The following is a 7,826-nucleotide window of genomic DNA, read 5'->3' as shown; positions in this document are numbered from 1 at the left end:
AAATGGTCCTACAAGTTTGCCTAAGGACAGAGGGGATGTGTCCCTAGCAGTGCCAGTAACTTGAAATTAAAAATCAAGTCATAAGGAAATAAGACCAAGTGAAATTATCATTTTGACTTGAGCTCTGGCAAATAGATTTCTGTTCTCTGCTTTTCTGGACCCTGAATGAAAAGAAAGTTATTCATTCCCTTAGCATTCTTCTTGATGTTTGTATGCCAGTCTTGCTGATGAGCTATGTTTTTCCGTAAAATTAAAACACCCTTTTCCTCCCACCCACAGGATAGAATGCCAAGTGCTATTCTCTGATCAGCTATTGATTCTGTGCCATCTGCTACCTATGAAGCGTGATTCTAAGGAAAGCAATGATGTGGCATCTCTTAGCTTAAATTATTCTAGGCAACCCCTTCTTCCAAAGTGTCAGACACAAACCTGTTTATTCCCTGTCTGCCACCATGATTTGTTTATGATTTTTTATTATTATACTTTGCACCTAAATGAATTCACAAACTATAATGAAAATTTGCATTTGAGTTAATAGGTTGTACAGAAGGCTTTTAAACAATTATTTTCTTCAATCAAGAAGTTCTCTTGGACATGCCATTCACCCAGATGAGCTTTATAATAAAACATCATTTCCTATAACTTTTTCATAGTTACTTCTGGCAATGCTAACCCTTATCCTCCTTATTTGGGTAAAAAAAAGTCAATGAAAAAAATCTACACTATTCTTCAATTTGAACTTCATCATTTATTAAAATAGTGTGGTGTCAAAGCATATTTTTATAACTACTGGTCAAATGAAAAGCTTAATATAATATTATCATAGGTTTCATAACACTCATTTTAAACATGTAGCAATGAGTAAACTGAACATTTGCTTTTTTTACCTATTTTTATTTTTTAAAGATTCTTTTTATTATTTTTTAGAGAGAGAGGGAAAGAGAGAGAAACATTGATGTGAAAGCAGAACAATGATGAGCTGCCTCCTGCACGTCCCCTACCAGGGATCAAGCCTGCAACCCAAGCATGTGCCCTGAGTGGGAATCAAACAGGCAACCTTTCAGTGAATGGGACGATGCCCAACCAACTGAGCCACACCAGCCAGGGCACATTTGCTATTATTTCACATGATGATATTTCTACTTTCCAAAATCTTTGGCCTTTCCCTTCTCTGCACACCTCACCATCTATTTTATATGCATTCTCTCCAACTATCTTTTCCAGAAACAGGAAGAGATTAAGTCAAATCAAGGAAGAAAACACAGGGCTAATATTAAAATAAACATGGTGAGTTATTGCACATTCAAAAATAGAAACCAGCCCTGACCAGTTTGGCTCAGTAGCATCGGCCTGTGGACTGAAAGGTCCCAGGTTCGATTCTGGTCAAGGGCATGTACCTTGGTTGCGGGCACATCCTCAGTAGGGGGTGTGTAGGAAGCAGCTGATCGATGTTTCTCTCTCATCGATGTTTTTAACTCTATCCTTCTCCCTTCCTCTCTGTAAAAAATCAATAAAATATATTTTAAAAAATAGTAAAATTGTACAAAGTAGAAACATGAGATGCATTCAACTGATTTTGAGAGAATAGTAAATGCTTCTTTAAAGTTGAGGTTGAAATCTTAAAAATAACCAGAAAGTAACCAGCCAAGTGGTGCTATAAATTTTCAATTAGTACAATTATTTAAACTCCTTCTTCAGCCTACGCAGTTTATTTCACCTGTTTATGTTTTACACAGACCCCAAAACAGATGACTTAAATCTGGAAGTTACACAATCGTTAGGCTGTTACGGGTAGATTATGGTCTCGCTTGTTAAAATGGAGAACCTGATTGACTTAACCTGGTCTTTGGGAGGTTTCTGCTAATATTAGGTGCTGCCACTGGTTCATTCAGCCTCTGGAGGTAGAGTGAGGCAGGGAGGGTCTTGAAGTAAATGGCTGTGGTTGTGGTCAGGAAGGATATGTAAGTAGGATTGCAGCAGGTGCAGCAGGTGAATGACATGTCTAGAATACAGATGTGTTTGTGCACACACACGTATATACAATGATTCATGGGCAGCACTCTACGCTGTTTATCACTGGTGGTGAACAGTTGTGCACACCCTAATCCAGCTCCCTGTGTGATTGCTGCACACCTTGTGGCAGGAGCTGAGGGGTGGCCAGAGGCACCAAGAGATTGTGACTTCGAAAAAAGTCTGACTTCCTTGGGAAAGGTATTCATGACCTTGGCTTGACTAGCTATGGTCTCCACACCTGTATGAATTGCTATTGCTGCTTTGAAGAGATTTATGTTTAATGCTACCTGATTTGAATATTCACAATAAAATTACTCTATTAGTATGAATTTAGTAGTAAATTGTTGGGTTCTAGAGTCAGACAGATGCTAATAGGAATCCAAATACTATAAAAGTTACTTAACATGGTTAAGCTGCCAGGTTCTTTATCCATAAAGTTGAGATAATAGCAATTATGTGGTGGGATAGCATAGAATACTAGTAGACTACCCAAAATAACAGCGGCTTAAACACATATGGTTTAATTCTCTCATAAAAGAAGTACAGACAGAAGCAGTCCAAACCTGGGGAGATGTCTCCAGGAGGTCATCAAAAACCCAGGACCCTTTTGTCTTTCTGCTCCCTCATGCTCAGCACTGAGTAGCTTCCATCCTCAGCTACCATAGCCCATGTGGCTGCTAAGTCATTAGGCATCATATCTGCATTCCAGAGAGTAAGAAAGAGAAAATGGGGTAGAGGGTGAGTTCAAAAAAAGCATCTACCAACAGCCTACGTTCCACGCAACGGTGCTATGCACATCTCACTGACCAGTGCTCAGTCACATGTCTGCACGAAACTACACAGTAGGCTTGGGAATGGAGTCTTTAGCAGGCCACTTTGTCACTTTAGATAAAATTTGGGTACAAAGGAAGAAAGAAAAATTAGGGTGGTAGGCAACCCGCAGTCTCTGCCACAATGTTCTTCACAGTATTATTGTGCAAATTAAATGAGTGAATACATGTTAAACTCTTAGCACAGCGCCCGATGCATTGTCAGCCCTCAAAAGCTGCCATTATTACTGTCAGCCTACAGCCAGGGACTAACATTCTATTATTTAAAACTCATTAGAAAGGAAATTATCTATAATTCAAGATGTAAAATCCTTTATCCTATTTGGTACTGATTACATTTTAAAGGAAATGATTTAATAAAGTCAGACAAAATGTGTAGGAAAAGCAGTTAAGGCCAGTAGTTAAAAATTACACTTTAGAGAGTTTATAAATCAACAAAAAAAATTTAAAATAAAAGACCCAAAGCTAGAAAACAACATATATTGGGGAGGAACATGGTTTCCTTAACTTCTAGAATAATTCTCAACAAATAGCTTAGAAGAGATAACAGATTTCCACAGCTCAGCGTAGTCCTTCTGTGGGCGGAGAATGAAGGGGAGCAGCAGTGCTCCTGTTCTGCCTTCATGTCTGGAGTCTCTGCTTGCTGACTTTTCACTTTGTATTTCCTCCAGCCTTTCCTTTTTTTCTCTAAGTTTCCATCTTCTTTCTCCTTCCATTGCATTTTCCTCTGGGACTGTTCTGCCATGTCACTTTGCAATGTTTTTGAGGTTTGATGCAAATTGTAATCAATGTCTTCTATTCCTTGTTAGAGTACACATCACCCTGAATCACTGTTTTCAGGCAAGAGATGGTGCCAGGTACTTTTCATTCTAATTCTCACTGTTAATGCTCTCTCAAAACTAACATGGGAATATACTGCTGGGAACAGAGTAGCAGAATGTATTTCAGCACCACACAGAACTAGGTATGTGTTACCTCATAGGAAGTGAATTCATTATTCTCAGCCTCAGTTTATCTTTCCCTCAAACTGGTATAATAATAACATATGTTACATAGGACTTTTATTAAAGATTAAATATGGTAATGAAGGTGACTTCAGAGCAAGTAAGAAACATGGGGCAAGTAAAAGTTAGCTCTAGTAAAAACAATGATAGTAATAAAATTTAATACAAAAAATCCAGAGTCAAACTTTCGGTATCTACAAAATATTGTTGAGTAGGTATTGTTTTACTATGTTATTAGATCAATAAGAATTTTCCACATTGAACTAAATAAATAAACAAAAACTCAAAAACTATGCTATGTTTGATTCATCTGTTCCGAAAATCCCAATCTGGTAGGATACTACAAATTGTCTGGTCTTTGTGACTATAGTCCAATAGCCAGTACACTTATGCATTATCTGTATGATAAAATATGATGCCTTACTCAGGCTTCCATCATTTGGTCAGAAATATATCAATTCTCGATTTAAGTTTTGTCTTGTATCTTGGAATTATTTCCTCATTGTTAATCATTCTCCAGGCCGAAAAGTTCAGACTTTCTCAAATAAGCCATACCGCATCAGTCCCCACTGATATACCTTTAGTCAATTAGTGTGGATATGTTTATTCTTTGCCTGGCCAAATGCTCCTACTCATTCACTTCCTTCCAAAACACATATGGTGCTTTTCTATCTAATAATCCTTTTCCCACTGACATGTAATGACAGACTTTTGGTACCTCTGTCAAAAACAAAGATTCTTAAACTGTTTTTTGAAAACCTGACAAAAAGGATAGGTACATTCTCTGCAGGGGAAAAAAAAGCACACATGTTGCTGTAGAGTGAATATCTGTCCCCTTCCAAAATTCATATGTTGAAATCTTAACTCCCAAGATGATGATGGCATCAGAAGGCGGGGAATTTGGGAAGTGATTAGCACCCTGATCAGACAGACCTCAGAAAGCCCCCAGCCCCTTCCACCATGTGAGGATACAGTTAGTCTGCAGCTTGGAAGAGGGACTTCACTGGACCACGCTGGAATCCTGATCTTGGACTTTAGCCTTCAGAACTATGAGAAATAAATGTTTGTTGCTTATAAGCCACCCAGTTTATTGTATTTTGTTATAGCATTCCGAACAGAGGCATCACTAAATCAAGTGCTGCTTTTCCCTTTCCTTCTGCCATTTTTTCCTCCCCCAAATCATTGCTTTTCAAAATCTACCCCTTCAAATTCCACATACTTTCAAACTCCTGCCTATGATCCCTGCTTTAATCTACCAGGCATACTTTTAGGATTTCCAGACTCCCTAGGATGGCTTTGTCTAGATTTGGATCAACTCTAGTCCAATTCTAGGCCCCATCTTCTCTCTCCCATGATTCCAGCCCTCCTCTGCTTACTGCAAGGCCTTGATGTAGGAGGTGTTGAACTGTAGTGTGAGAGACACCAGGCTGAATTTTGCTGTTTCTGCTTTTTATCTTAGAACTAGAGGCCCAGTGCACAAAATTGTGCATGTGTAGGGTCCCTAGGCTTGGCTGTCGAAAAGGGCCGATCTGTGGGGTGACCAGCAGGGTAATCGGGAGCCCCCCTCTGGCACCCACCTTGGCTGGCCTGGGGCCTGTGGTCTGGGGCAGCTCCTGCATTGAACGTCTGCCCCCTGGTGGTCAGTGCATATCATAGCGACTGGTTGTTCCACTAGTCGTTCTGCTGTTTGGTTGATTTGCATTTGCTATTAGGCTTTTATTACATAGGATTCGCTGTCTCTAAATTATGCAGAATCCGTTGTTTTGCTACAGTTTGTTATATTAGGAAATAGGGACAAAGGCAGCCACCATTGTCATGAACTATCTGGAATTCCTCAGAGATAATTCTTCAACCAGTGAGGAGGATAGATTGGAGGAAATGCTAACAAAGGAAAGACTAAATAGAAGGCTATTTTAATAGTGTAAGTAAATATAATGAGGGCCATGTTTTATAGATGAAGACGATATGGTGGGTTCAGATGATATTAAAAATTTGGTGTCAAAAAGCACAGGGAGGGAAGGGTAACACTTAGGTTTCTGGTTTAGCCATTGAACATCATTACCATAGAATCATTCTGACAAAAAGAAGAGAATGGGGGCTGATTTGGGCAGATGGGAAGTGTATGTAGAGGGAATTTAATGAATTCCATTTCAGAACTAAGAGTTTAGGATGCCTAAGAAATATCCAGGAGGATTTAGAAATAGCACAAAAAATGTTGGAACTAAAATAGAAATCTGGGAGCCTACAGCATTAAGCTGAGAGGAGAAGCTGTGTTCATGTGTGAGGTTTTTCAAGAAATTGGGGTAGAAAAGAGAATAGAGGAAAGGATGTCGGAAAAAAACCTCAGGAGACACTTTCATTGATGGTACAGGCAGCGGAAGAGGAGCCAGTGGAAAGACCTAGAAAAGAGAAAGATGCAGGGAGGAAAAGTTTCAGAAGCCCATCTTGGAAATTGAAGGTAAAATCAGTTTCTTGGTGGGAATGTTGATCCATCTTATAAGTATTGAATAGAAAATAAAGGAGGAAGTGAAGGTATCAACATCATGTTGCTTAAAGACTGAAGATCTTTTGAATTTTTTAGCATTAGGAAGCCATTGGTGATGTTTGCCAAGAACATTTTTTATAGATTGGTGAGGGTGAAAGCAGATTACAGAGGGTCAAAGAATGGGTATGAGTTGAAGAATTATAGGCAGGGAATACAGACCTCTTATCTATAGTGCCTCACTCACTGTAGTCCTTAAAGAATAAAACAAGGACAGTAGTTAAAGTAATACACCTAATAATATTCTCAGAACATTGAGAACTTGTGGTCTGTGGCACTTTTGACTATATGTGTATACACCTTCTTTCCCATTTTATATGGAAAGTTCCTTTATGTAAGCTTGTGCATCTAAATCATGCTTGAATCATGTAATAGTGTGCACCTAGGATGAATTTAAGAATTTGTTGGCCAAATGGATGAACCAATGAAAGACTCAAAGAGCCCAACCCAACTCTGTTCAAATTCCCTGTTTCCAGGTGCCACTGCCTGTGGTAATGTTTAGCCTCCGATTTGAAACACCGAAGAGATGCCGAGTCTTAGCTTATTTTATGAGATGTGAATGATAGCTCCTGGCAGCCAGCGCAGAGGAGCTGTTAGGATGCACAGAAGATTCTAGCCCCCTGCTGAGATATGTAAATGGCCACTCTGACAGCCCTTCTCCAAAAGGGGCTTTCAAACCATAATGTGCTTCACCCTCTATCTGTCATGGCACCAGTAAAAAAACACTATTTCACGCGTAACTATCCACAGGCACTTGTTTAATTTTATTGCTGTTCTTTGCAGTGCTGCCAAGCAAATATCCTTTGAGCCTATTTTGGTTAATAACATGGTTCGAATTTATTGTTTAATTTCCAAGCCCATCTCAAAGCAAAAGTCCACTGTGGGCCTCCAGATCTTCTCCACATCAGCTCTGTTTTGAAAGGAAGGCTCGGATTGCTATAGATTTCAGAGAACACACTGCTGAGCATGAATATAAAGGCAACAGCATGTACACAGAGCCACAGAAAGGAAGCGAAAACAACCCAGCGCAACGGTGCCAGAGCTTAGTTTCTAAGAGGAAAGAACCAAAGGATGAATGTGGACCAAAATATCTGATGTAAGATTTCATAATCTATTTGATGTTCACCCCAGGTCTGGCTCTAGATGGGCCAATGGCTTATTTGAAAGCCAAATAAAGAAGCACAATGGGGACTTTTCTGCTAGACTTGTAGTCCAAATATCTAGCCGTGCTTAATTTCTCCAGCTAACTGGTGGCCATATCCTTGATATTTACATGAACTTGGCTTGAATTCCTCAAATACTCTCTGACGATTTAGGAAAAGATATGGTGGACAAGTTCACGTTTCTCCATTCATTTCTGCTTCATTCTCAATCTCCATTCCAATTTGTGCTTCCCGTGTATCGGAGGAATCCTTGGTTCTACACCCCACTGCCCCA

The sequence above is a fragment of the Myotis lucifugus genome, unplaced genomic scaffold (assembly GCF_000147115.1).
Source record: "Myotis lucifugus unplaced genomic scaffold, Myoluc2.0 scaffold_9, whole genome shotgun sequence".
NCBI lineage: Eukaryota > Metazoa > Chordata > Mammalia > Chiroptera > Vespertilionidae > Myotis > Myotis lucifugus.
Note: the sequence above shows the minus strand (reverse complement) of the source record.